The following is a 27,863-nucleotide window of genomic DNA, read 5'->3' as shown; positions in this document are numbered from 1 at the left end:
CTGATTCCCCGCCCCTGATTCCCCACATCTGATTCCCCATATCTTATTCCCCGCCTCTGTTTCCCCCCCTCTGATTCCCAGCCTCTGATTCCCCATATCTGATTCCCCGCCTCTGATTCCCCATATCTGATTCCCCGCCTCTATTTCCCCATATCTGCTTCGCCGCCTCTGATTCCCCAACTCTGATTCCCCGCCTCTGATTCCCCAGCTCTGATTTCCCGCCTCTGATTCCCGGCATCCGATTCCCTGCCTCTGATTCCCCGCCTCTGATTCCCCGCCTCTGATTCCCCGCCTCTGATTCCCCGTGTCTGATTCCCTGCCTCTGATTCCCCAGCTCTGAATCCCCGACTCTGATTCCCCGCGTCTGATTCCCTGCCTCTGATTCCCCGCCTCTGAATCCCCATCTGTGATTCACAACCTCTGATGCCCCACCTCTGATTCCCCATATCTGATTCCCCGCCTCTGTTTCCCTGCCTCTGATTCCCGGCCTCTGTTTCCCCATATCTGATTCCCCTCCTCTGATTCCCCAACTCTGATTCCCCGCCTCTGATTCCCCAGCTCTGATTCCCCGCCTTTTATTCCCGGCCTCTGATTCCCTGCCACTGATTCCCCGCCCCTGATTCCCCACCTCTGATTCCCCATATCTGATTCCCCGCCTCTGTTTCCCCAGCTATGATTCCCCACCTCTGATTCCCCAGCTCTGATTCCCTGCCACTGATTCCCCGCCCCTGATTCCCCACCTCTGATTCCCCATATCTGATTCCCCGCCTCTGTTTCCCCAGCTCTGATTCCCTGCCTCTGATTCCCTGCCCTGATTCCCCATCTCTGTTTCACCGCCTTTGATTCGCCACCTCTGATTCCCCATATCTGATTCCCCGCCTCTGTTTCCCCGCCTCTGATTCCCTGCCTCTGATTCCCAACCTCTGATTCCACACCTCTGATTCCCCATATCTGATTCCCCGCCTCTATTTCCCCATATCTGATTCCCCGCCTCTGATTCCCCAACTCTGATTCCCCGCCTCTGATTCCCCAGCTCTGATTCCCCGCCTCTGATTCCCGGCGTCCGATTCCCTGCCTCTGATTCCCCGCCTCTGATTCGCCATCTCTGATTCCCCGCCTCTGATTCCCCGTATCTGATTCCCTGCCTCTGATTCCCCGCCTCAGATTCCCCGCCTCTGATTCCCTGCCACTGATTCCCTGCCCCTGATTCCCCACCTCTGATTCCCCATATCTGATTCCCCACCTCTGTTTCTCCGCCTCTGATTCCCCGCCTCTGATTCCCCATATCTGATTCCCTGCCTCTGATTCCACAACTCTGATTCCCCGCCTCTGATTCCCCAGCTCTGAATCCCCGCCTCTGATTCCCCGCGTCTGATTCCCTCCCTCTGATTCACAACCTCTGATTCCCCACCTCTGATTCCCCATATCTGATTCCCCGCCTCTGTTTCCCCGCCTCTGATTCCCCGCCTCTGATTCCCCATATCTGATTCCCCGGCTCTGATTGCCCACCTCTGATTCCCCGCCTCTGATTCGCCAGCTCTGATTCACCGCCTTTGATTCGCCACCTCTGATTCCCCATATCTGATTCCCCACCTCTGTTTCCCCGCCTCTGATTCCCCGCCTCTGATTCTCCATATCTCATTCCCCGCCTCTGAATCCCCATCTCTGATTCCCGGACTCTGATTCCCCACCTCTGATTCCCGGCCTCTTATTCCCAGCATCTGATTCCCGGCCTCTGATTCCCGGCCTCTGATTCCCCGCTTCTGATTCTGATTCCCTGCCTCTGATTCCCCATCTCTGATTCCGCACATCTGATTCCCCAGCTCTGATTCCCTGCCTCTGATTTCCCGCGTTCTATTCGCTGCCTCTGATTCCCCGCCTGTGATTCCCCATCTCTGATTCACCACCTCTGATTCCCCACCTCTGATTCCCCATATCTAATTCCCCGCCTCTGCTTGCCCGCCTCTCATTCCCCACCTCTGTTTCCCCATATCTGATTCCCCGCCTCTGAATCCCCAACTCTGATTCCCTGCCTCTGATTCACCAGCTCTGATTCCCCGCCTTTGATTCCCCCCGTCTGATTCCCAGCCTCTGAATCCCCGTCTGATTTCTTGCCTCTGATTCCCCGCCTCTGATTCCCCATCTCTGATTCACTGCCTCTGATTCCCCACATCTGATTCCCCATCTCTGATTCCGCACAACCGATTCCCTGCCTCTGACTCCCCGACTCTGATTCCCCACCTCTGATTCCCCAGCTCTGATTCCCCGCCTCTGATTCCCCGCGTCTGATTCCCTGCCTGTGATTCCCCGCCTCTGATTCCCCATCTCTGATTCCCCACCTCTGATTCCCCGTGTCTGATTCCCTTCCTTTGATTCCCCGCCTCTGATTCCCCGCCTCTGATTCCCTTCCACTGATTCCCCGCCCCTGATTCCCCACATCTGATTCCCCATATCTTATTCCCCGCCTCTGTTTCCCCCCCTCTGATTCCCAGCCTCTGATTCCCCATATCTGATTCCCCGCCTCTGATTCCCCATATCTGATTCCCCGCCTCTATTTCCCCATATCTGCTTCGCCCCCTCTGATTCCCCAACTCTGATTCCCCGCCTCTGATTCCCCAGCTCTGATTTCCCGCCTCTGATTCCCGGCATCCGATTCCCTGCCTCTGATTCCCCGCCTCTGATTCCCCGCCTCTGATTCCCCGCCTCTGATTCCCCGTGTCTGATTCCCTGCCTCTGATTCCCCAGCTCTGAATCCCCGCCTCTGATTCCCCGCGTCTGATTCCCTGCCTCTGATTCCCCGCCTCTGATTCCCCATCTGTGATTCACAACCTCTGATGCCCCACCTCTGATTCCCCATATCTGATTCCCCGCCTCTGTTTCCCCGCCTCTGATTCCCCGCCTCTGATTCCCCATATCTGATTCCCCGCCTCTGATTGCCCACCTCTGATTCCCCGCGTCTGATTCCCTGCCTCTGATTCCCCGCCTCTGATTCCCCATCTCTGATTCACCACCTCTGATTCCCGGCCTCTGATTCCCCATCTCTGATTCCGCACATCCGATTCCCTGCCTATGATTCCCCACCTCTGATTCCCCGCCTCTGATTCCCCATATCTGATTCCCTGCCTCTGTTTCCCCGCCTCTGATTCCCCACCTCTGTTTCCCCATATCTGATTCCCCGCCTCTGATTCCCCAACTCTAATACCCCGCCTCTGATTCCCCAGCTCTGATTCCCCGCCTCTGATTCCCCGCATGTGATTCCCTGCCTCTGATTCCCCGCCTCTGATTCCAGGCCTCTGATTCCCAGCATCTGATTCCGGCCTCTGATTCCCGGCCTCTGATTCCCTGCTTCTGATTCTGATTCCCTGCCTCTGATTCCCCATCTCTGATTCCGCACATCTGGTTCCTTGCCTCTGATTCCCCACCTCTGATTCCCCATATCTGATTCCCCGCCTGGGTTTCCCCGCCTCTGATTCCCCGCCTCTGTTTCCCAATATCTAAGTCCCCGCCTCAGATTCCCCAAATCTGATTCCCCACCTCTGATTCCCCAGCTCTGATTCCCCGCCTCTGATTCCCCGCATCTGATTCCCTGCATCTGATTCCAAGCCTCTGATTCCCTGCCTCTGATTCCCAACCTCTGATTCCCCACCTCTGATTCCCCATATCTGATTCCCCGCCTCTGTTTCCCCGCCTCGGATTCCCCGCCTCTGTATCCCCATATCTGATTCCCGGCCTCTGATTCCCCGCCTCTGTTTCCCCATATCTGATTCCCCGCCTCTGATTCCCCAACTCTGATGCTCCTCCTATGCTCCTCTGATGCTCCTGCTCCTGCTCCTGCTCCTGCTCCTGCTCCTGCTCCTGCTCCTGCTCCTGCTCCTGCTCCTGCTCCTGCTCCTGCTCCTGCTCCTGCTCCTGCTCCTGCACCTCTGATGCTCCTCTGATGCACCTCTGATACTCCTCTGATGCTCCTCTGATGCTCCTCGGATGCTCCTCCTATGCTCCTCTGATGCTCCTGCTCCTGCTCCTGCTCCTGCTCCTGCTCCTGCTACTGCTCCTGCTCCTGTTCCTGCTCCTGCTCCTGCTCCTGCACCTCTGATGCTCCTCTGATGCACCTCTGATACTCCTCTGATGCTCCTCAGATGCTCCTCTGATGCTCCTCTGATGCTCCTCTGATGCACCTCTGATGCTCCTCTGATGCTCCTCTGATACTCCTCTGATGCTCCTCAGATGCTCCTCTGATGCTCCTCTGATGCTCCTCTGATGCTCCCCTGATGCACCTCAGATGCTCCTCTGATGCTCCTCTGATACTCCTCTGATGCTCCTCAGATGCTCCTCTGATGCTCCTCTGATGCTCCTCTGATGCTCCTCTGATGCTCCTCTGATGCTCCTCTGATGCTCATGCTCCTACTCCTGCTCCTCTGATGCTCCTCTGATGCTCCTCTGATCCTCCTCTGATGCTCCTCTGATGCTCCTCTGATGCTCCTCTGATGCTCCTCTGATGCTCCTCTGATGCTCCTCTGAGGCTCCTCTGAGGCTCCTCTGATGCTCCTCTGATGCTCCTCTGATGCTCCTCTGATGCTCCTCTGATGCTCCTCTGATGCTCCTCTGATGCTCCTCTGATCCTCCTCTGATGCTCCACTGATGCTCCTCTGATGCTCCACTGATGCTCCTCTGATGCTCCTCTGATGCTCCTCTGATGCTCCTCTGATGCTCCTCTGATGCTCCTCTGACGCTCCACTGATGCTCCTCTGATGCTCCTCTGATGCTCCTGCTCCTGCTCCTGCTCCTCTGATGCTCCTCTGATGACCTCTGATGCTCCTGCTCCTGCTCCTGCTCCTGCTCCTGCTCCTGCTCCTCTGATGCTCCTCTGATGCTCCTCTGATGCTCCTCTGATGCTCCTCTGATGGTCCTCTGATGGTCCTCTGATGCTCCTCTGATCCTCCTCTGATCATCCTCTGATGCTCCTCTGATGCTCCTCTGATGCTCCTCTGATGCTCCTCTGATGCTCCTCTGATCCTCCTCTGATGCTCCTCTGATGCTCCTCTGATGCTCCTCTGATGCTCCTCTGATGCTCCTCTGAGGCTCCTCTGAGGCTCCTCTGAGGCTCCTCTGATGCTCCTCTGATGCTCCTCTGATGCTCCTGTGATGCTCCTCTGATGCTCCTCTGATGCTCCTCTGATGCTCCTGTGATGCTCCTCTGATGCTCCTCCGATGCTCCTCTGATGCTGATCTGATTCTCCTCTGATGCTCCTCTGATGCTCCTCTGATGCTCCTCTGATGCTCCTCTGATGCTCCTCTGATGCTCCTCTGATGCTCCTCTGATGCTCCTCTGATGCTCCTCTGATGCTCCTCTGATGCTCCTCTGATGCTCCTCTGAGGCTCCTCTGATGCTCCTCTGATACTCCTCTGATGCTCCTCTGATGCTCGTCTGATACTCCTCTGATGCTCCTCTCATGCTCCTGTGATGCTCCTCTGCTGCTCCTCTGATGCTCATCTGATGCTCCTCTGATTCTCCTCTGATGCTCCTCTGATGCTCCTCTGATGCTCCTCTGATCCACCTCTGATGCTCCTCTGATGCTCCTCTGATGCTCCTCTGATGCTCCTCTGATGCTCCTGTGATGCTCCTCTGATGCCCCTCTGCTGCTCCTCTGATGCTCATCTGATGCTCCTCTGATTCTCCTCTGATGCTCCTCTGATGCTCCTCTGATGCTCCTCTTATGCTCCTCTGATCCTCCTCTGATGCTCATCTGATGCTCCTCTGATGCTCCTCTGATGCTCCTCTGATGCTCCTCTGATGCTCATCTGATGCTCCTCTGATTCTCCTCTGATGCTCCTCTGATGCTCCTCTGATCCACCTCTGATCCACCTCTGATGCTCCTCTGATGCTCCTCTGATGCTCCTCTGATGCTCCTCTGATGCTCCTGTGATGCTCCTCTGATGCTCCTCTGCTGCTCCTCTGATGCTCATCTGATGCTCCTCTGATGCTCCTCTGATGCTCCTCTGATGCTCCTCTGATGCTCCTCTTATGCTCCTCTGATCCTCCTCTGATGCTCATCTGATGCTCCTCTGATGCTCCTCTGATGCTCCTCTGATGCTCCTCTGATGCTACTCTGATGCTACTCTGATGCTCCTCTGATGCTCCTCTGATGCTCCTCTGATGCTCCTCTGATGCTCCTCTGATGCTCGTCTGATGCTCCTCTGATGCTCCTCTGATGCTCCTCTGATGCTCCTCTGAGGCTCCTCTGATGCTCCTCTGATGCTCCTCTGATGCTCCTCTGATGCTCCTCTGATGCTCCTGTGATGCTCCTCTGATGCTCCTGTGATCCTCCTCTGATGCTCCTCTGATGCTCCTCTGATGCTCCTCTGATCCTCCTCTGATGCTCCTCTGATGCTCCTCTGATGCTCCTCTGATGCTCCTCTGAGGCTCCTCTGAGGCTCCTCTGAGGCTCCTCTGATTCTCTTCTGATGCTCCTCTGATGCTCCTCTGATGCTCCTCTGATTCTCCTGTGATGCTCCTGTGATGCTCCTCTGATGCTCCTGTGATGCTCCTCTGCTGTTCCTCTGCTGTTCCTCTGATGCTCCTCTGATGCTCCTCTGATGCTCCTCTGAGGCTCCTCTGATGCTCCTCTGATGCTCCTCTGATCCTCATCTGATGCTCCTCTGATGCTCCTCTGATGCTCCTCTGATGCTCCTCTGATGCTCCTCTGATGCTCCTCTGATGCTCCTCTGATGCTCCTCTGATCCTCCTCTGATGCTCCTCTGATGCTCCTCTGATGCTCCTCTGATGCTCCTCTGATGCTCCTCTGATGCTCCTGCTCCTGCTCCTGCTCCTGCTCCTGCTCCTGCTCCTGCTCCTGCTCCTGCTCCTGCTCCTGCTCCTGCTCCTGCTCCTGCTCCTGCTCCTGCTCCTGCTCCTGCTCCTGCTCCTGCTCCTGCTCCTGCTCCTGCTCCTGCTCCTGCTCCTGCAGCTCTGATGCTCCTCTGATGCACCTCTGATGCTCCTCTGATGCTCCTCTGATACTCCTCTGATGCTCCTTAGATGCTCCTCTGATGCTCCTCTGATGCTCCTCTGTTGCTCCTCTGATGCCTCTGTGATGCTCCTCTGATGCTCCTCTGATTCTCCTCTGATGCTCCGCTGATGCTCCTCTGATGATCCTCTGATCCTCCTCTGATGCTCCACTGATGCTCCTCTGATGCTCCTGTGATGCTCCTGTGATGCTTCTCTGATTCTCCTCTGATGCTCCTCTGATGCTCCTCTGATGCTCCTCTGATGTTCCTCTGATGCTCCTCTGATGCTCCTCTGATGTTCCTCTGATGCTCCTCTGATGCTCCTCTGATGATCCTGCTCCTGCTCCTGCTCCTGCTCCTGCTCCTGCTCCTGCTCCTGCTCCTGCTCCTGCTCCTACTCCTGCTCCTGCTCCTGCTCCTGCCCCTGCTCCTGCTCCTGCCCCTGCTCCTGCTCCTGCTACTGCTCCTGCTCCTGCTCCTGCTCCTGCTCCTGCTCCTGCTCCGGCTCCTGCTCCTGCACCTCTGATGCTCCTGCTCCTGCTCGATGCTCCTCTGATGCACCTCTGATGCTCCTCTGATGCTCCTGCTCCTGCTCCTGCTCCTGCTCCTGCTCCTGCTCCTGCTCCTGCTCCTGCTCCTGCTCCTGCCCCTGCTCCTGCTCCTGCTACTGCTCCTGCTCCTGCTCCTGCTCCTGCTCCTGCTCCGGCTCCTGCTCCTGCACCTCTGATGCTCCTGCTCCTGCTCGATGCTCCTCTGATGCTCCTCTGATGCTCCTCTGATGCTCCTGCTCCTGCTCCTGCTCCTGCTCCTGCTCCTGCTCCTGCTCCTGCTCCTGCTCCTGCTCCTGCTCCTGCTCTTGCTCCTGCTCCTGCCCCTGCTCCTGCTCCTGCTACTGCTCCTGCTCCTGCTCCTGCTCCTGCTCCTGCTCCTGCTCCGGCTCCTGCTCCTGCACCTCTGATGCTCCTGCTCCTGCACGATGCTCCTCTGATGCTCCTCAGATGCTCCTCTGATGCTCCTCTGATGCTCCTCTTATGCTCCTCAGATGCTCCTCTGATGCTCCTCTGTTTCTCCTCTGATGCTCCTCTGATGCTCCTCTGATGCTCCTCTGATGCTCCAATGATGCTCCAATGATGCTCCTCTGATGCTCCTGTGATGCTCCTCTGATGCTCCTTTGATGCTCCTCTGATGCTCCTCTGATGCTCCTCTGATGCTCCTCTGATGCTCCTCTGATCCCCCTCTGATCCTCCTCTGATGCTCCTCTGATGCTCCTCTGATGCTCCTCTGATGCTCCTCTGATGCTCTTCTGATCCTCCTCTGATGCTCCTCTGATGCTCTTCTGATGCTCCTCTGATGCTCCTCTGTTGCTCCTCTGATGATCCTCTGATCCTCCTCTGATGCTCCTCTGATGCTCCTCTGATGCTCCTCTGATGCTCCTCTGATGCTCTTCTGATCCTCCTCTGATGCTCCTCTGATGCTCTTCTGATGCTCCTCTGATGCTCCTCTGTTGCTCCTCTGATGATCCTCTGATGCTCCTCTGATGCTCCTCTGATGCTCCTCTGATGCTCCTCTGATGCTCCTCTGATGCTCCTCTGATGCTCCTCTGATGCTCCTCTGAGGCTCCTCTGATGCTCCTCTGATGCTCCTCTGATGCTCCTCTGATGCTCCACTGATGCTCCTCTGAGGCTCCTCTGAGGCTCCTCTGGGGCTCCTCTGATGCTCCTCTGATGCTCCTCTGATGCTCCTCTGATGCTCCTCTGATGCTCCTCTGATGCTCCTCTGATGCTCCTCTGATGCTCCTGCTCCTGCTCCTGCTCCACTGATGCTCCTCTGATACTCCTCTGATGCTCCTGCTCCTGCTGCTGCTCCTGCTCCTGCTCATCTGATGCTCCTCTGATGCTCCTGCTCCTGCTCCTGCTCCTGCTCCTGCTCCTGCTCCTGCTCCTGCTCCTGCTCCTGCTCCTGCTCCTCTGATGCTCCTCTGATGCTCCTCTGATGCTCCTCTGATGTTCCTCTGATGCTCCTCTGATGCTCCACTGATGCTCCTCTGATGCTCCTCTGATGCTCCTCTGATGCTCCTCTGATGCTCCTCTTATGCTCCTCTGATGCTCCTCTGTTGCTCCCCTGATGCTCCCCTGATGCTCCTCTGATGCTCCTCTGATGCTCCACTGATGCTCTTCTGATGCTCCTCTGATGCTTCTCTGATGCTCCTCTGATGCTCCTCTGATGCTCCTCTGAGGCTCCTCTGAGGCTCCTCTGAGGCTCCTCTGATGCTCCTCTGATGCTCCTCTGATGCTCCTCTGATGCTCCTCTGATGCTCCTCTGAGGCTCCTCTGATGCTCCTCTGATGCTCCTCTGATGCTCCTCTGATGCTCCTCTGATGCTCCTCTGAGGTTCCTCTGATGCTCCTCTGATGCTCCTCTGATGCTCCTCTGATGCTCCTCTGATGCTCCTGTGATGCTCCTCTGATGCTCCTGTGATCCTCCTCTGATGCTCCTCTGATGCTCCTCTGATGCTCCTCTGATCCTCCTCTGATGCTCCTCTGATGCTCCTCTGATGCTCCTCTGATGCTCCTCTGATGCTCCTCTGATGCTCCTCTGATGCTCCTCTGAGGCTCCTCTGAGGCTCCTCTGTTTCTCTTCTGATACTCCTCTGATGCTCCTCTGATGCTCCTCTGATGCTCTTGTGATGCTCCTGTGATGCTCCTCTGATGCTCCTGTGATGCTCCTCTGCTGTTCCTCTGCTGTTCCTCTGATGCTCCTCTGATGCTCCTCTGATGCTCCTCTGAGGCTCCTCTGATGCTCCTCTGATGCTCCTCTGATTTTCATCTGATGCTCTTCTGATGCTCCTCTGATGCTCCTCTGATGCTCCTCTGATGCTCCTCTGATGCTCCTCTGATGCTCCTCTGATGCTCCTCTGATACTCCTCTGATCCTCCTCTGATGCTCCTCTGATGCTCCTCTGATCCTCCTCTGATGCTTCTCTGATGCTCCTCTGATGCTCCTCTGATGCTCCTCTGATGCTCCTGCTCCTGCTCCTGCTCTTGCTCCTGCTCCTGCTCCTGCTCCTGCTCCTGCTCCTGCTCCTGCTCCTGCTCCTGCTCCTGCTCCTGCTCCTGCTCCTGCTCCTGCTCCTGCTCCTGCACCTCTGATGCTCCTCTGATGCACCTCTGATGCTCCTCTGATGCTCCTCTGATACTCCTCTGATGCTCCTTAGATGCTCATCTGATGCTCCTCTGATGCTCCTCTGTTGCTCCTCTGATGCCTCTGTGATGCTCCTCTGATGCTCCTCTGATTCTCCTCTGATGCTCCGCTGATGCTCCTCTGATGCTCCTCTGATGCTCCTCTGATGATCCTCTGATCCTCCTCTGATGCTCCACTGATGCTCCTCTGATGCTCCTGTGATGCTCCTGTGATGCTTCTCTGATTCTCCTCTGATGCTCCTCTGATGCTCCTCTGATGCTCCTCTGATGCTCCTCTGATGCTCCTCTGATGCTCCTCTGATGTTCCTCTGATGCTCCTCTGATGCTCCTCTGATGCTCCTGCTCCTGCTCCTGCTCCTGCTCCTGCTCCTGCTCCTGCTCCTGCTCCTGCTCCTGCTCCTGCTCCTGCTCCTGCTCCTGCTCCTGCTCCTGCTCCTGCTCCTGCTCCTGCTCCTGCCCCTGCTCCTGCTCCTGCTACTGCTCCTGCTCCTGCTCCTGCTCCTGCTCCTGCTCCTGCTCCGGCTCCTGCTCCTGCACCTCTGATGCTCCTGCTCCTGCTCGATGCTCCTCTGATGCACCTCTGATGCTCCTCTGATGCTCCTCTGATGCTCCTCTGATGCTCCTCAGATGCTCCTCTGATGCACCTCTGATGCTCCTCTGATGCTCCTCTGATGCTCCTCTGATGCTCCTCAGATGCTCCTCTGATGCTCCTCTGATGCTCCTCTGATGCTCCTCTGATGCTCCTCTGATGCTCCTCTGATGCTCCTCTGATGCTCCTCTGATGCTCCTCTGATGCTCCTCTGATGCTCCTCTGATGCTCCTCTGATGCTCCTCTGAGGCTCCTCTGATGCTCCTCTGATGCTCCTCTGATGCTCCTCTGATGCTCCTCTGATGCTCCTCTGAGGCTCCTCTGAGGCTCCTCTGGGGCTCCTCTGATGCTCCTCTGATGCTCCTCTGAGGCTCCTCTGATGCTCCTCTGGGGCTCCTCTGATGCTCCTCTGATGCTCCTCTGATGCTCCTCTGATGCTCCTCTGATGCTCCTCTGATGCTCCTCTGATGCTCCTCTGATGCTCCTGCTCCTGCTCCTGCTCCACTGATGCTCCTCTGATACTCCTCTGATGCTCCTGCTCCTGCTCCTGCTCCTGCTCCTGCTCATCTGATGCTCCTCTGATGCTCCTGCTCCTGCTCCTGCTCCTGCTCCTGCTCCTGCTCCTGCTCCTGCTCCTGCTCCTGCTCCTGCTCCTGCTCCTCTGATGCTCCTCTGATGCTCCTCTGATGCTCCTCTGATGTTCCTCTGATGCTCCTCTGATGCTCCACTGATGCTCCTCTGATGCTCCTCTGGTGCTCCTCTGATGCACCTCTGATGCTCCTCTGATGCTCCTCTGATGCTCCTCTGTTGCTCCTCTGATGCTCCCCTGATGCTCCTCTGATGCTCCTCTGATGCTCCACTGATGCTCTTCTGATGCTCCTCTGATGCTCCTATGATGCTCCTCTGATGCTCCTCTGATGCTCCTCTGAGGCTCCTCTGAGGCTCCTCTGAGGCTCCTCTGATGCTCCTCTGATGCTCCTCTGATGCTCCTCTGATGCTCCTCTGATGATCCTCTGTTGCTCCTCTGAGGCTCCTCTGATGCTCCTCTGATGCTCCTCTGATGCTCCTCTGATGCTCCTCTGATGCTCCTCTGATGCTCCTCTGATGCTCCTCTGATGCTCCTCTGATCCTCCTCTGATGCTCCTCTGATGCTCCTCTGATGCTCCTCTGATGCTCCTCTGATGCTCCTCTGATGCTCCTCTGATGCTCCTGTGATCCTCCTCTGATGCTCCTGTGCTGCTCCTCTGATGCTCCTCTGTTGCTCCTCTGATGCTCCTCTGATGCTCCTGTGAGGCTCCTCTGATGCTCCTCTGATGCTCCTCTGATCCTCCTCTGATGCTCCTCTGATGCTTCTCTGATGCTCCTCTGATGCTCCTCTGATGCTCCTCTGATGCTCCTCTGATGCTCCTCTGATGCTCCTCTGAGGCTCCTCTGATGCTCCTCTGATGCTCCTCTGATGCTCCTCTGATGCTCCTCTGATGCTCCTCTGATGCTCCTCTGATGCTCCTCTGATGCTCCTCTGATGCTCCTCTGATGCTCCTCTGATGCTCCTCTGATCCTCCTCCGATGCTCCTCCGATGCTCCTCTGATGCTCCTCTGATGGTCCTCTGATGCTCCTCCTATGCTCCTCTGATGCTCCTGCTCCTGCTCCTGCTCCTGCTCCTGCTCCTGCTCCTGCTCCTGCTCCTGCTCCTGCTCCTGCTCCTGCTCCTGCTCCTGCTCCTGCTCCTTCTCCTGCTCCTGCTCCTGCTCCTGCTCCTGCTCCTGCTCCTGCTCCTGTTCCTGCTCCTGCTCCTGCTCCTGCACCTCTGATGCTCCTCTGATGCACCTCTGATGCTCCTCTGATGCTCCTCTGATACTCCTCTGATGCTCCTCAGATGCTCCTCTGATGCTCCTCTGATGCTCCTCTGATGCTCCTCTGATACTCCTCTGATGCTCCTCAGATGCTCCTCTGATGCTCCTCTGATGCTCCTCTGATGCTCCTCTGATGCTCCTCTGATGCACCTCTGATGCTCCTCTGATGCACCTCTGATGCTCCTCTGATGCTCCTCTGATAATCCTCTGATGCTCCTCAGATGCTCCTCTGATGCTCCTTTGATACTCCTCTGATGCTCCTCAGATGCTCCTCTGATGCTCCTCTGATGCTCCTCTGATGCTCCTATGATGCTCCTCTGATGCTCCTCTGATGGTCATGCTCCTACTCCTGCTCCTCTGATGCTCCTCTGATGCTCCTCTAATCCTCCTCTGATGCTCCTCTGATGCTCCTCTGATGCTCCTCTGATGCTCCTCTGATGCTCCTCTGATGCTCCTCTGATGCTCCTCTGATGCTCCTCTGATCCTCATCTGATGCTCCTCTGACGCTCCTCTGATGCTCCTCTGATGCTCCTCTGATGCTCCTCTGATGCTCCTCTGATGCTCCTCTGATGCTCCTCTGATCCTCCTCTGATGCTCCACTGATGCTCCTCTGATGCTCCTCTGATGCTCCTCTGATGCTCCTCTGATGCTCCTGCTCCTGCTCCTGCTCCTGCTCCTGCTCCTGCTCCTGCTCCTGCTCCTGCTCCTCTGATGCTCCTCTGATGCTCCTCTGATGCCCCTCTGATACTCCTCTGATGCTCCTCTGATGCTCCTCTGATGCTCCTCTGATCCTCCTCTGATGCTCCACTGATGCTCCTCTGATGCTCCACTGATGCTCCTCTGATGCTCCTCTGATGCTCCTCTGATGCTCCTCTGATGCTCCTCTGATGCTCCTCTGATGCTCCTCTGACGCTCCTCTGATGCTCCTCTGATGCTCCTCTGATGCTCCTCTGATGCTCCTGCTCCTGCTCCTGCTCCTCTGATGCTCCTCTGATGACCTCTGATGCTCCTGCTCATGCTCCTGCTCCTGCTCCTGCTCCTGCTCCTCTGATGCTCCTCTGATGCTCCTCTGATCCTCCTCTGATGCTCCTCTGATGCTCCTCTGATGCTCCTCTGATGCTGCTCTGAGGCTCCTCTGATGCTCCTCTGATGCTCCTCTGATGCTCCTCTGATGCTCCTCTGATGCTCCTGTGATGCTCCTCTGATGCTCCTCTGATGCTCCTCTGATGCTCCTGTGATGCTCCTCTGATGCTCCTCTGCTGCTCCTCTGATGCTGATCTGATTCTCCTCTGATGCTCCTCTGATGCTCCTCTGATGCTCCTCTGATGCTCCTCTGATGCTCCTCTGATCCTCCTCTGATGCTACTCTGATGCTCCTCTGATGCTCCTCTGATGCTCCTCTGAGGCTCCTCTGATGCTCCTCTGATGCTCCTCTGATGCTCCTCTGATGCTCCTCTGATGCTCCTCTGATACTCCTCTGATGCTCCTCTGATGCTCCTGTGATGCTCCTCTGATGCTCCTCTGCTGCTCCTCTGATGCTCATCTGATGCTCCTCTGATTCTCCTCTGATGCTCCTCTGATGCTCCTCTGATGCTCCTCTGATGCTCCTCCGATCCACCTCTGATGCTCCTCTGATGCTCCTCTGATGCTCATCTGATGCTCCTGTGATGCTCCTCTGATGCTCCTGTGATGCTCCTCAGCTGTTCCTCTGCTGTTCCTCTGATGCTCCTCTGATGCTCCTCTGATGCTCCTCTGATGCTCCTCAGAGGCTCCTCTGATGCTCCTCTGATGCTCCTCTGATGCTCCTCTGATGCTCCTCTGATGCTCCTCTGATGCTCCTCTGATGCTCCTGTGATCCTCCTCTGATGCTCCTCTAATGCTCCTCTGATGCTCCTCTGATCCTCCTCTGATGCTCCTCTGATGCTCCTCTGATGCTCCTCTGATGCTCCTCTGATCCTCCTCTGATGCTCCTCTGATGCTCCACTGATGCTCCTCTGATCCTCCTCTGATGCTCCTCTGATGCTCCTCTGATGCTCCTCTGATGCTCCTCTGATGCTCCTCTGATGCTCCACTGATGCTCCTCTGATGCTCCTCTGATGCTCCTCTGATGCTCCTCTGATGCTCCTCTGATGCTCCTCTGATGCTCCTCTGATGCTCCTCTGATGCTCCTCTGATGTTCCTCTGATGCTCCTCTGATGCTCCTCTGATGCTCCTGCTCCTGCTCCTGCTCCTGCTCCTGCTCCTGCTCCTGCTCCTGCTCCTGCTCCTGCTCCTGCTCCTGCTCCTGCTCCTGCTCCTGCTCCTGCTCCTGCTCCTGCTCCTGCCCCTGCTCCTGCTCCTGCTCCTGCTCCTGCTCCTGCTCCTGCTCCTGCTCCGGCTCCTGCTCCGGCTCCTGCTCCGGCTCCTGCTCCTGCACCTCTGATGCTCCTGCTCCTGCTCGATGCTCCTCTGATGCACCTCTGATGCTCCTCTGATGCTCCTCTGATGCTCCACTGATGCTCCTCTGATGCTCCTCTGATGCTCCTCTGATGCTCCTCTGATCCTCCTCTGATGCTCCTCCGATGCTCCTCTGATGCTCCTCTGATGCTCCTCTGATGGTCCTCTGATGCTCCTCCTATGCTCCTCTGATGCTCCTGCTCCTGCTCCTGCTCCTGCTCCTGCTCCTGCTCCTGCTCCTGCTCCTGCTCCTGCTCCTGCTCCTGCTCCTGCTCCTGCTCCTTCTCCTGCTCCTGCTCCTGCTCCTGCTCCTGCTCCTGCTCCTGCTCCTGTTCCTGCTCCTGCTCCTGCTCCTGCACCTCTGATGCTCCTCTGATGCACCTCTGATGCTCCTCTGATGCTCCTCTGATACTCCTCTGATGCTCCTCAGATGCTCCTCTGATGCTCCTCTGATGCTCCTCTGATGCTCCTCTGATACTCCTCTGATGCTCCTCAGATGCTCCTCTGATGCTCCTCTGATGCTCCTCTGATGCTCCTCTGATGCTCCTCTGATGCACCTCTGATGCTCCTCTGATGCACCTCTGATGCTCCTCTGATGCTCCTCTGATAATCCTCTGATGCTCCTCAGATGCTCCTCTGATGCTCCTTTGATACTCCTCTGATGCTCCTCAGATGCTCCTCTGATGCTCCTCTGATGCTCCTCTGATGCTCCTCTGATGCTCCTCTGATGCTCCTCTGATGGTCATGCTCCTACTCCTGCTCCTCTGATGCTCCTCTGATGCTCCTCTAATCCTCCTCTGATGCTCCTCTGATGCTCCTCTGATGCTCCTCTGATGCTCCTCTGATGATCCTCTGATGCTCCTCTGATGCTCCTCTGATGCTCCTCTGATCCTCCTCTGATGCTCCTCTGACGCTCCTCTGATGCTCCTCTGATGCTCCTCTGATGCTCCTCTGATGCTCCTCTGATGGTCCTCTGATGCTCCTCTGATCCTCCTCTGATGCTCCACTGATGCTCCTCTGATGCTCCTCTGATGCTCCTCTGATGCTCCTCTGATGCTCCTGCTCCTGCTCCTGCTCCTGCTCCTGCTCCTGCTCCTGCTCCTGCTCCTGCTCCTGCTCCTCTGATGCTCCTCTGATGCTCCTCTGATGCTCCTCTGATACTCCTCTGATGCTCCTCTGATGCTCCTCTGATGCTCCTCTGATCCTCCTCTGATGCTCCACTGATGCTCCTCTGATGCTCCACTGATGCTCCTCTGATGCTCCTCTGATGCTCCTCTGATGCTCCTCTGATGCTCCTCTGATGCTCCTCTGACGCTCCTCTGATGCTCCTCTGATGCTCCTCTGATGCTCCTATGATGCTCCTGCTCCTGCTCCTGCTCCTCTGATGCTCCTCTGATGACCTCTGATGCTCCTGCTCATGCTCCTGCTCCTGCTCCTGCTCCTGCTCCTCCGATGCTCCTCTGATGCTCCTCTGATCCTCCTCTGATGCTCCTCTGATGCTCCTCTGATGCTCCTCTGATGCTGCTCTGAGGCTCCTCTGATGCTCCTCTGATGCTCCTCTGATGCTCCTCTGATGCTCCTCTGATGCTCCTGTGATGCTCCTCTGATGCTCCTCTGATGCTCCTCTGATGCTCCTGTGATGCTCCTCTTATGCTCCTCTGCTGCTCCTCTGATGCTCCTCTGATGCTCCTCTGATGCTCCTCTGATGCTCCTCTGATGCTCCTCTGATGCTCCTCTGATGCTCCTCTGATCCTCCTCTGATGCTACTCTGATGCTCCTCTGATGCTCCTCTGATGCTCCTCTGAGGCTCCTCTGATGCTCCTCTGATGCTCCTCTGATGCTACTCTGATGCTCCTCTGATGCTCCTCTGATACTCCTCTGATGCTCCTCTGATGCTCCTGTGATGCTCCTCTGATGCTCCTCTGCTGCTCCTCTGATGCTCATCTGATGCTCCTCTGATTCTCCTCTGATGCTCCTCTGATGCTCCTCTGATGCTCCTCTGATGCTCCTCCGATCCACCTCTGATGCTCCTCTGATGCTCCTCTGATGCTCATCTGATGCTCCTGTGATGCTCCTCTGATGCTCCTGTGATGCTCCTCTGCTGTTCCTCTGCTGTTCCTCTGATGCTCCTCTGATGTTCCTCTGATGCTCCTCTGATGCTCCTCAGAGGCTCCTCTGATGCTCCTCTGATGCTCCTCTGATGCTCCTCTGATGCTCCTCTGATGCTCCTCTGATGCTCCTCTGATGCTCCTGTGATCCTCCTCTGATGCTCCTCTAATGCTCCTCTTATGCTCCTCTGATCCTCCTCTGATGCTCCTCTGATGCTCCTCTGATGCTCCTCTGATGCTCCTCTGATCCTCCTCTGATGCTCCTCTGATGCTCCACTGATGCTCCTCTGATCCTCCTCTGATGCTCCTCTGATGCTCCTCTGATTCTCCTCTGATGCTCCTCTGATGCTCCTCTGATGCTCCACTGATGCTCCTCTGATGCTCCTCTGATGCTCCTCTGATGCTCCTCTGATGCTCCTCTGATGCTCCTCTGATGCTCCTCTGATGCTCCTCTGATGCTCCTCTGATGCTCCTCTGATGCTCCTCTGATGCTCCTGCTCCTGCTCCTGCTCCTGCTCCTGCTCCTGCTCCTGCTCCTGCTCCTGCTCCTGCTCCTGCTCCTGCTCCTGCTCCTGCTCCTGCTCCTGCTCCTGCTCCTGCTCCTGCTCCTGCCCCTGCTCCTGCTCCTGCTCCTGCTCCTGCTCCTGCTCCTGCTCCTGCTCCGGCTCCTGCTCCGGCTCCTGCTCCGGCTCCTGCTCCTGCACCTCTGATGCTCCTGCTCCTGCTCGATGCTCCTCTGATGCACCTCTGATGCTCCTCTGATGCTCCTCTGATGCTCCACTGATGCTCCTCAGATGCTCCTCTGATGCACCTCTGATGCTCCTCTGATGCTCCTATGATGCTCTTCTGATGCTCCTCAGATGCTCCTCTGATGCACCTCTGATGCTCCTCTGATGCTCCTCTGATGCTCCTCTGATGCTCCTCTGATGCTCCTCTGTGGCTCCTCTGATGCTCCTCTGATGCTCCAATGATGCTCCAATGATGCTCCACTGATGCTCCTGTGATGCTCCTGTGATGCTCCTCTGAGGCTCCTCTGATGCTCCTCTGATGCTCCTCTGATGCTCCTCTGATGCTCCTCTGATGCTCCTCTGATCCTCCTCTGATCCTCCTCTGATGCTCCTCTGATGCTCCTCTGATGCTCCTCTGATGCTCCTCTGATTCTCCTCTGATCCTCCTCTGATGCTCCTCTGATGCTCCTCTGATGCTCCTCTGATGCTCCTCTGAGGCTCCTCTGAGGCTCCTCTGAGACTCCTCTGATGCTCCTCTGAGGCTCCTCTGATGCTCCTCTGATGCTCCTCTGATGCTCCTCTGATGCTCCTCTGATGCTCCTGTGATGCTCCTCTGATGCTCCTCTGCTGCTCCTCTGATGCTCATCTGATTCTCCTCTGATGCTCCTCTGATGCTCCTCTGATGCTCCTCTGATCCTCCTCTGATCCTCCTCTGATGCTCCTCTGATGCTCCTCTGATGCTCCTCTGATGCTCCTCTGATGCTCCTCTGATGCTCCTCTGATGCTCCTCTGATGCTCCTCTGATGCTCCTCTGATGCTCCTGTGATGCTCCTCTGATGCTCCTCTGATTCTCCTCTGATGCTCCTCTGATGCTCCTCTGATGCTGTCTGATGCTCCTCTGATCCTCCTCTGATGCTCCTCTGATGCTCCTCTGATGCTCCTCTGATGCTCCTCTGATGCTCCTCTGATGCTCCTCTGATGCTCCTCTGATGCTCCTCTGATGCTCCACTGATGCTCCTCTGCTGCTCCTCTGATGCTCATCTGATGCTCCTCTGATGCTCCTCTGATGCTCCTCTGATGCTCCTCTGATGCTCTTCTTATGCTCCTCTGATCCTCCTCTTATGCTCCTCTGATGCTCCTCTGATGCTCCTCTGATGCTCCTCTGATGCTCCTCTGATGCTACTCTGATGCTACTCTGATGCTCCTCTGATGCTCCTCTGATGCTCCTCTGATGCTCCTCTGATGCTCCTCTGATGCTCCTCTGATGCTCCTCTGATCCTCCTCTGATGCTCCTCTGATGCTCCTCTGATGCTCCTCTGATGCTCCTCTGATGCTCTTCAGAGGCTCCTCTGATGCTCCTCTGATGCTCCTCTGATGCTCCTCTGATGCTCCTCTGATGCTCCTCTGATGCTCCTCTGATGCTCCTCTGATGCTCCTGTGATCCTCCTCTGATGCTCCTCTGATGCTCCTCTGATGCTCCTCTGATGCTCCTCTGATGCTCCTCTGATCCTCCTCTGATGCTCCTCTGATGCTCCACTGATGCTCCTCTGATGCTCCTCTGATGCTCCTCTGATGCTCCTCTGATCCTCCTCTGATGCTCCTCTGACGCTCCTCTGATGCTCCTCTGATGCTCCTCTGATGCTCCTCTGATGCTCCTCTGATGCTCCTCTGATGCTCCTCTGATCCTCCTCTGATGCTCCACTGATGCTCCTCTGATGCTCCTCTGATGCTCCTCTGATGCTCCTCTGATGCTCCTGCTCCTGCTCCTGCTCCTGCTCCTGCTCCTGCTCCTGCTCCTGCTCCTGCTCCTGCCCCTGCTCCTGCTCCTGCTACTGCTCCTGCTCCTGCTCCTGCTCCTGCTCCTGCTCCTGCTCCGGCTCCTGCTCCTGCACCTCTGATGCTCCTGCTCCTGCTCGATGCTCCTCTGATGCACCTCTGATGCTCCTCTGATGCTCCTGCTCCTGCTCCTGCTCCTGCTCCTGCTCCTGCTCCTGCTCCTGCTCCTGCTCCTGCTCCTGCCCCTGCTCCTGCTCCTGCTACTGCTCCTGCTCCTGCTCCTGCTCCTGCTCCTGCTCCGGCTCCTGCTCCTGCACCTCTGATGCTCCTGCTCCTGCTCGATGCTCCTCTGATGCTCCTCTGATGCTCCTCTGATGCTCCTGCTCCTGCTCCTGCTCCTGCTCCTGCTCCTGCTCCTGCTCCTGCTCCTGCTCCTGCTCCTGCTCCTGCTCTTGCTCCTGCTCCTGCCCCTGCTCCTGCTCCTGCTACTGCTCCTGCTCCTGCTCCTGCTCCTGCTCCTGCTCCTGCTCCGGCTCCTGCTCCTGCACCTCTGATGCTCCTGCTCCTGCACGATGCTCCTCTGATGCACCTCTGATGCTCCTCTGATGCTCCTCTGATGCTCCTCTGATGCTCCTCAGATGCTCCTCTGATGCACCTCTGATGCTCCTCTGATGCTCCTCTGATGCTCCTCTGATGCTCCTCAGATGCTCCTCTGATGCACCTCTGATGCTCCTCTGATGCTCCTCTGATGCTCCTCTGATGCTCCTCTGTTTCTCCTCTGATGCTCCTCTGATGCTCCTCTGATGCTCCTCTGATGCTCCAATGATGCTCCAATGATGCTCCTCTGATGCTCCTGTGATGCTCCTCTGATGCTCCTTTGATGCTCCTCTGATGCTCCTCTGATGCTCCTCTGATGCTCCTCTGATGCTCCTCTGATGCTCCTCTGATGCTCCTCTGATCCCCCTCTGATCCTCCTCTGATGCTCCTCTGATGCTCCTCTGATGCTCCTCTGATGCTCCTCTGATGCTCTTCTGATCCTCCTCTGATGCTCCTCTGATGCTCTTCTGATGCTCCTCTGATGCTCCTCTGTTGCTCCTCTGATGATCCTCTGATGCTCCTCTGATGCTCCTCTGATGCTCCTCTGATGCTCCTCTGATGCTCCTCTGATGCTCCTCTGATGCTCCTCTGATGCTCCTCTGAGGCTCCTCTGATGCTCCTCTGATGCTCCTCTGATGCTCCTCTGATGCTCCACTGATGCTCCTCTGAGGCTCCTCTGAGGCTCCTCTGGGGCTCCTCTGATGCTCCTCTGATGCTCCTCTGATGCTCCTCTGATGCTCCTCTGATGCTCCTCTGAATCTCCTCTGATGCTCCTCTGATGCTCCTGCTCCTGTTCCTGCTCCACTGATGCTCCTCTGATACTCCTCTGATGCTCCTGCTCCTGCTCCTGCTCCTGCTCCTGCTCATCTGATGCTCCTCTGATGCTCCTGCTCCTGCTCCTGCTCCTGCTCCTGCTCCTGCTCCTGCTCCTGCTCCTGCTCCTGCTCCTGCTCCTGCTCCTGCTCCTGTGATGCTCCTCTGATGCTCCTTTGATGCTCCTCTTATGCTCCTCTGGTGCTCCTCTGATGCTCCTCTGATGCTCCTCTGATGCTCCTCTGATGCTCCTCTGATGCTCCTCTGATGCTCCTCTGATGCTCCTCTGATGCTCCTCTGATGCTCCTCTGAGGCTCCTCTGATGCTCCTCTGATGCTCCTCTGATGCTCCTCTGATGCTCCTCTGATGCTCCTGTGATGCTCCTCTGATGCTCCTGTGATCCTCCTCTGATGCTCCTCTGATGCTCCTCTGATGCTCCTCTGATCCTCCTCTGATGCTCCTCTGATGCTCCTCTGATGCTCCTCTGATGCTCCTCTGATGCTCCTCTGATGCTCCTCTGAGGCTCCTCTGAGGCTCCTCTGAGGCTCCTCTGATTCTCTTCTGATGCTCCTCTGATGCTCCTCTGATGCTCCTCTGATTCTCCTGTGATGCTCCTGTGATGCTCCTCTGATGCTCCTATGATGCTCCTCTGCTGTTCCTCTGCTGTTCCTCTGATGCTCCTCTGATGCTCCTCTGATGCTCCTCTGAGGCTCCTCTGATGCTCCTCTGATGCTACTCTGATCCTCATCTGATGCTCCTCTGATGCTCCTCTGATGCTCCTCTGATGCTCCTCTGATGCTCCTCTGATGCTCCTCTGATGCTCCTCTGATGCTCCTCTGATCCTCCTCTGATGCTCCTCTGATGCTCCTCTGATGCTCCTCTGATGCTCCTCTGATGCTCCTCTGATGCTCCTCTGATGCTCCTGCTCCTGCTCCTGCTCCTGCTCCTGCTCCTGCTCCTGCTCCTGCTCCTGCTCCTGCTCCTGCTCCTGCTCCTGCTCCTGCTCCTGCTCCTGCTCCTGCTCCTGCTCCTGCTCCTGCTCCTGATCCTGCTCCTGCTCCTGCAGCTCTGATGCTCCTCTGATGCACCTCTGATGCTCCTCTGATGCTCCTCTGATACTCCTCTGATGCTCCTTAGATGCTCCTCTGATGCTCCTCTGATGCTCCTCTGTTGCTCCTCTGATGCCTCTGTGATGCTCCTCTGATGCTCCTCTGATTCTCCTCTGATGCTCCGCTGATGCTCCTCTGATGCTCCTCTGATGCTCCTCTGATGATCCTCTGATCCTCCTCTGATGCTCCACTGATGCTCCTCTGATGCTCCTGTGATGCTCCTGTGATGCTTCTCTGATTCTCCTCTGATGCTCCTCTGATGCTCCTCTGATGCTCCTCTGATGCTCCTCTGATGTTCCTCTGATGCTCCTCTGATGCTCCTCTGATGTTCCTCTGATGCTCCTCTGATGCTCCTCTGATGCTCCTGCTCCTGCTCCTGCTCCTGCTCCTGCTCCTGCTCCTGCTCCTGCTCCTGCTCCTGCTCCTACTCCTGCTCCTGCTCCTGCTCCTGCTCCTGCTCCTGCTCCTGCCCCTGCTCCTGCTCCTGCTACTGCTCCTGCTCCTGCTCCTGCTCCTGCTCCTGCTCCTGCTCCGGCTCCTGCTCCTGCACCTCTGATGCTCCTGCTCCTGCTCGATGCTCCTCTGATGCACCTCTGATGCTCCTCTGATGCTCCTGCTCCTGCTCCTGCTCCTGCTCCTGCTCCTGCTCCTGCTCCTGCTCCTGCTCCTGCTCCTGCCCCTGCTCCTGCTCCTGCTACTGCTCCTGCTCCTGCTCCTGCTCCTGCTCCTGCTCCGGCTCCTGCTCCTGCACCTCTGATGCTCCTGCTCCTGCTCGATGCTCCTCTGATGCTCCTCTGATGCTCCTCTGATGCTCCTGCTCCTGCTCCTGCTCCTGCTCCTGCTCCTGCTCCTGCTCCTGCTCCTGCTCCTGCTCCTGCTCCTGCTCCTGCTCCTGCTCTTGCTCCTGCTCCTGCCCCTGCTCCTGCTCCTGCTACTGCTCCTGCTCCTGCTCCTGCTCCTGCTCCTGCTCCTGCTCCGGCTCCTGCTCCTGCACCTCTGATGCTCCTGCTCCTGCACGATGCTCCTCTGATGCACCTCTGATGCTCCTCTGATGCTCCTCTGATGCTCCTCTGATGCTCCTCAGATGCTCTTCTGATGCACCTCTGATGCTCCTCTGATGCTCCTCTGATGCTCCTCTGATGCTCCTCAGATGCTCCTCTGATGCACCTCTGATGCTCCTCTGATGCTCCTCTGATGCTCCTCTGATGCTCCTCTGATGCTCCTCTGATGCTCCTCTGATGCTCCAATGATGCTCCAATGATGCTCCTCTGATGCTCCTGTGATGCTCCTCTGATGCTCCTTTGATGCTCCTCTGATGCTCCTCTGATGCTCCTCTGATGCTCCTCTGATGCTCCTCTGATGCTCCTCTGATGCTCCTCTGATCCCCCTCTGATCCTCCTCTGATGCTCCTCTGATGCTCCTCTGATGCTCCTCTGATGCTCCTCTGATGCTCTTCTGATCCTCCTCTGATGCTCCTCTGATGCTCTTCTGATGCTCCTCTGATGCTCCTCTGTTGCTCCTCTGATGATCCTCTGATGCTCCTCTGATGCTCCTCTGATGCTCCTCTGATGCTCCTCTGATGCTCCTCTGATGCTCCTCTGATGCTCCTCTGATGCTCCTCTGAGGCTCCTCTGATGCTCCTCTGATGCTCCTCTGATGCTCCTCTGATGCTCCACTGATGCTCCTCTGAGGCTCCTCTGAGGCTCCTCTGGGGCTCCTCTGATGCTCCTCTGATGCTCCTCTGATGCTCCTCTGATGCTCCTCTGATGCTCCTCTCATGCTCCTCTGATGCTCCTGCTCCTGTTCCTGCTCCACTGATGCTCCTCTGATACTCCTCCGATGCTCCTGCTCCTGCTCCTGCTCCTGCTCCTGCTCATCTGATGCTCCTCTGATGCTCCTGCTCCTGCTCCTGCTCCTGCTCCTGCTCCTGCTCCTGCTCCTGCTCCTGCTCCTGCTCCTGCTCCTGCTCCTGCTCCTCTGATGCTCCTCTGATGCTCCTCTGATGCTCCTCTGATGTTCCTCTGATGCTCCTCTGATGCTCCACTGATGCTCCTCTGATGCTCCTCTGATGCTCCTCTGATGCTCCTCTGATGCTCCTCTTATGCTCCTCTGATGCTCCTCTGTTGCTCCTCTGATGCTCCCCTGATGCTCCTCTGATGCTCCTCTGATGCTCCACTGATGCTCTTCTGATGCTCCTCTGATGCTTCTCTGATGCTCCTCTGATGCTCCTCTGATGCTCGTCTGAGGCTCCTCTGAGGCTCCTCTGAGGCTCCTCTGATGCTCCTCTGATGCTCCTCTGATGCTCCTCTGATGCTCCTCTGATGCTCCTCTGAGGCTCCTCTGATGCTCCTCTGATGCTCCTCTGATGCTCCTCTGATGCTCCTCTGATGCTCCTCTGAGGTTCCTCTGATGCTCCTCTGATGCTCCTCTGATGCTCCTCTGATGCTCCTCTGATGCTCCTGTGATGCTCCTCTGATGCTCCTGTGATCCTCCTCTGATGCTCCTCTGATGCTCCTCTGATGCTCCTCTGATCCTCCTCTGATGCTCCTCTGATGCTCCTCTGATGCTCCTCTGATGCTCCTCTGATGCTCCTCTGATGCTCCTCTGATGCTCCTCTGAGGCTCCTCTGAGGCTCCTCTGTTTTTCTTCTGATACTCCTCTGATGCTCCTCTGATGCTCCTCTGATGCTCTTGTGATGCTCCTGTGATGCTCCTCTGATGCTCCTGTGATGCTCCTCTGCTGTTCCTCTGCTGTTCCTCTGATGCTCCTCTGATGCTCCTCTGATGCTCCTCTGAGGCTCCTCTGATGCTCCTCTGATGCTCCTCTGATCCTCATCTGATGCTCCTCTGATGCTCCTCTGATGCTCCTCTGATGCTCCTCTGATGCTCCTCTGATGCTCCTCTGATGCTCCTCTGATGCTCCTCTGATGCTCCTCTGATCCTCCTCTGATGCTCCTCTGATGCTCCTCTAATCCTCCTCTGATGCTTCTCTGATGCTCCTCTGATGCTTCTCTGATGCTCCTCTGATGCTCCTGCTCCTGCTCCTGCTCCTGCTCCTGCTCCTGCTCCTGCTCCTGCTCCTGCTCCTGCTCCTGCTCCTGCTCCTGCTCCTGCTCCTGCTCCTGCTCCTGCTCCTGCTCCTGCTCCTGCACCTCTGATGCTCCTCTGATGCACCTCTGATGCTCCTCTGATGCTCCTCTGATACTCCTCTGATGCTCCTTAGATGCTCATCTGATGCTCCTCTGATGCTCCTCTGTTGCTCCTCTGATGCCTCTGTGATGCTCCTCTGATGCTCCTCTGATTCTCCTCTGATGCTCCGCTGATGCTCCTCTGATGCTCCTCTGATGCTCCTCTGATGATCCTCTGATCCTCCTCTGATGCTCCACTGATGCTCCTCTGATGCTCCTGTGATGCTCCTGTGATGCTTCTCTGATTCTCCTCTGATGCTCCTCTGATGCTCCTCTGATGCTCCTCTGATGCTCCTCTGATGCTCCTCTGATGCTCCTCTGATGTTCCTCTGATGCTCCTCTGATGCTCCTCTGATGCTCCTGCTCCTGCTCCTGCTCCTGCTCCTGCTCCTGCTCCTGCTCCTGCTCCTGCTCCTGCTCCTGCTCCTGCTCCTGCTCCTGCTCCTGCTCCTGCTCCTGCTCCTGCTCCTGCTCCTGCCCCTGCTCCTGCTCCTGCTACTGCTCCTGCTCCTGCTCCTGCTCCTGCTCCTGCTCCTGCTCCGGCTCCTGCTCCTGCACCTCTGATGCTCCTGCTCCTGCTCGATGCTCCTCTGATGCACCTCTGATGCTCCTCTGATGCTCCTCTGATGCTCCTCTGATGCTCCTCAGATGCTCCTCTGATGCACCTCTGATGCTCCTCTGATGCTCCTCTGATGCTCCTCTGATGCTCCTCAGATGCTCCTCTGATGCACCTCTGATGCTCCTCTGATGCTCCTCTGATGCTCCTCTGATGCTCCTCTGATGCTCCTCTGATGCTCCTCTGATGCTCCTCTGATGCTCCTCTGATGCTCCTCTGATGCTCCTCTGATGCTCCTCTGAGGCTCCTCTGATGCTCCTCTGATGCTCCTCTGATGCTCCTCTGATGCTCCTCTGATGCTCCTCTGAGGCTCCTCTGAGGCTCCTCTGGGGCTCCTCTGATGCTCCTCTGATGCTCCTCTGAGGCTCCTCTGAGGCTCCTCTGGGGCTCCTCTGATGCTCCTCTGATGCTCCTCTGATGCTCCTCTGATGCTCCTCTGATGCTCCTCTGATGCTCCTCTGATGCTCCTGCTCCTGCTCCTGCTCCACTGATGCTCCTCTGATACTCCTCTGATGCTCCTGCTCCTGCTCCTGCTCCTGCTCCTGCTCATCTGATGCTCCTCTGATGCTCCTGCTCCTGCTCCTGCTCCTGCTCCTGCTCCTTCTCCTGCTCCTGCTCCTGCTCCTGCTCCTGCTCCTGCTCCTCTGATGCTCCTCTGATGCTCCTCTGATGCTCCTCTGATGTTCCTCTGATGCTCCTCTGCTGCTCCACTGATGCTCCTCTGATGCTCCTCTGGTGCTCCTCTGATGCACCTCTGATGCTCCTCTGATGCTCCTCTGATGCTCCTCTGTTGCTCCTCTGATGCTCCCCTGATGCTCCTCTGATGCTCCTCTGATGCTCCACTGATGCTCTTCTGATGCTCCTCTGATGCTCCTATGATGCTCCTCTGATGCTCCTCTGATGCTCCTCTGAGGCTCCTCTGAGGCTCCTCTGAGGCTCCTCTGATGCTCCTCTGATGCTCCTCTGATGCTCCTCTGATGCTCCTCTGATGCTCCTCTGTTGCTCCTCTGAGGCTCCTCTGATGCTCCTCTGATGCTCCTCTGATGCTCCTCTGATGCTCCTCTGATGCTCCTCTGATGCTCCTCTGATGCTCCTCTGATCCTCCTCTGATGCTCCTCTGATGCTCCTCTGATGCTCCTCTGATGCTCCTCTGATGCTCCTCTGATGCTCCTCTGATGCTCCTCTGATGCTCCTGTGATCCTCCTCTGATGCTCCTGTGCTGCTCCTCTGATGCTCCTCTGTTGCTCCTCTGATGCTCCTCTGATGCTCCTGTGAGGCTCCTCTGATGCTCCTCTGATGCTCCTCTGATCCTCCTCTGATGCTCCTCTGATGCTTCTCTGATGCTCCTCTGATGCTCCTCTGATGGTCCTCTGATGCTCCTCTGATGCTCCTCTGATGCTCCTCTGAGGCTCCTCTGATGCTCCTCTGATGCTCCTCTGATGCTCCTCTGATGCTCCTCTGATGCTCCTCTGATGCTCCTCTGATGCTCCTCTGATGCTCCTCTGATGCTCCTCTGATGCTCCTCTGATCCTCCTCTGATGCTCCTCCGATGCTCCTCTGATGCTCCTCTGATGCTCCTCTGATGGTCCTCTGATGCTCCTCCTATGCTCCTCTGATGCTCCTGCTCCTGCTCCTGCTCCTGCTCCTGCTCCTGCTCCTGCTCCTGCTCCTGCTCCTGCTCCTGCTCCTGCTCCTGCTCCTGCTCCTGCTCCTGCTCCTGCTCCTTCTCCTGCTCCTGCTACTGCTCCTGCTCCTGCTCCTGCTCCTGCTCCTGTTCCTGCTCCTGCTCCTGCTCCTGCACCTCTGATGCTCCTCTGATGCACCTCTGATGCTCCTCTGATGCTCCTC

Source organism: Narcine bancroftii, chromosome 4 (genome assembly GCF_036971445.1).
Source record: "Narcine bancroftii isolate sNarBan1 chromosome 4, sNarBan1.hap1, whole genome shotgun sequence".
Lineage (NCBI taxonomy): Eukaryota > Metazoa > Chordata > Chondrichthyes > Torpediniformes > Narcinidae > Narcine > Narcine bancroftii.
Note: the sequence above shows the minus strand (reverse complement) of the source record.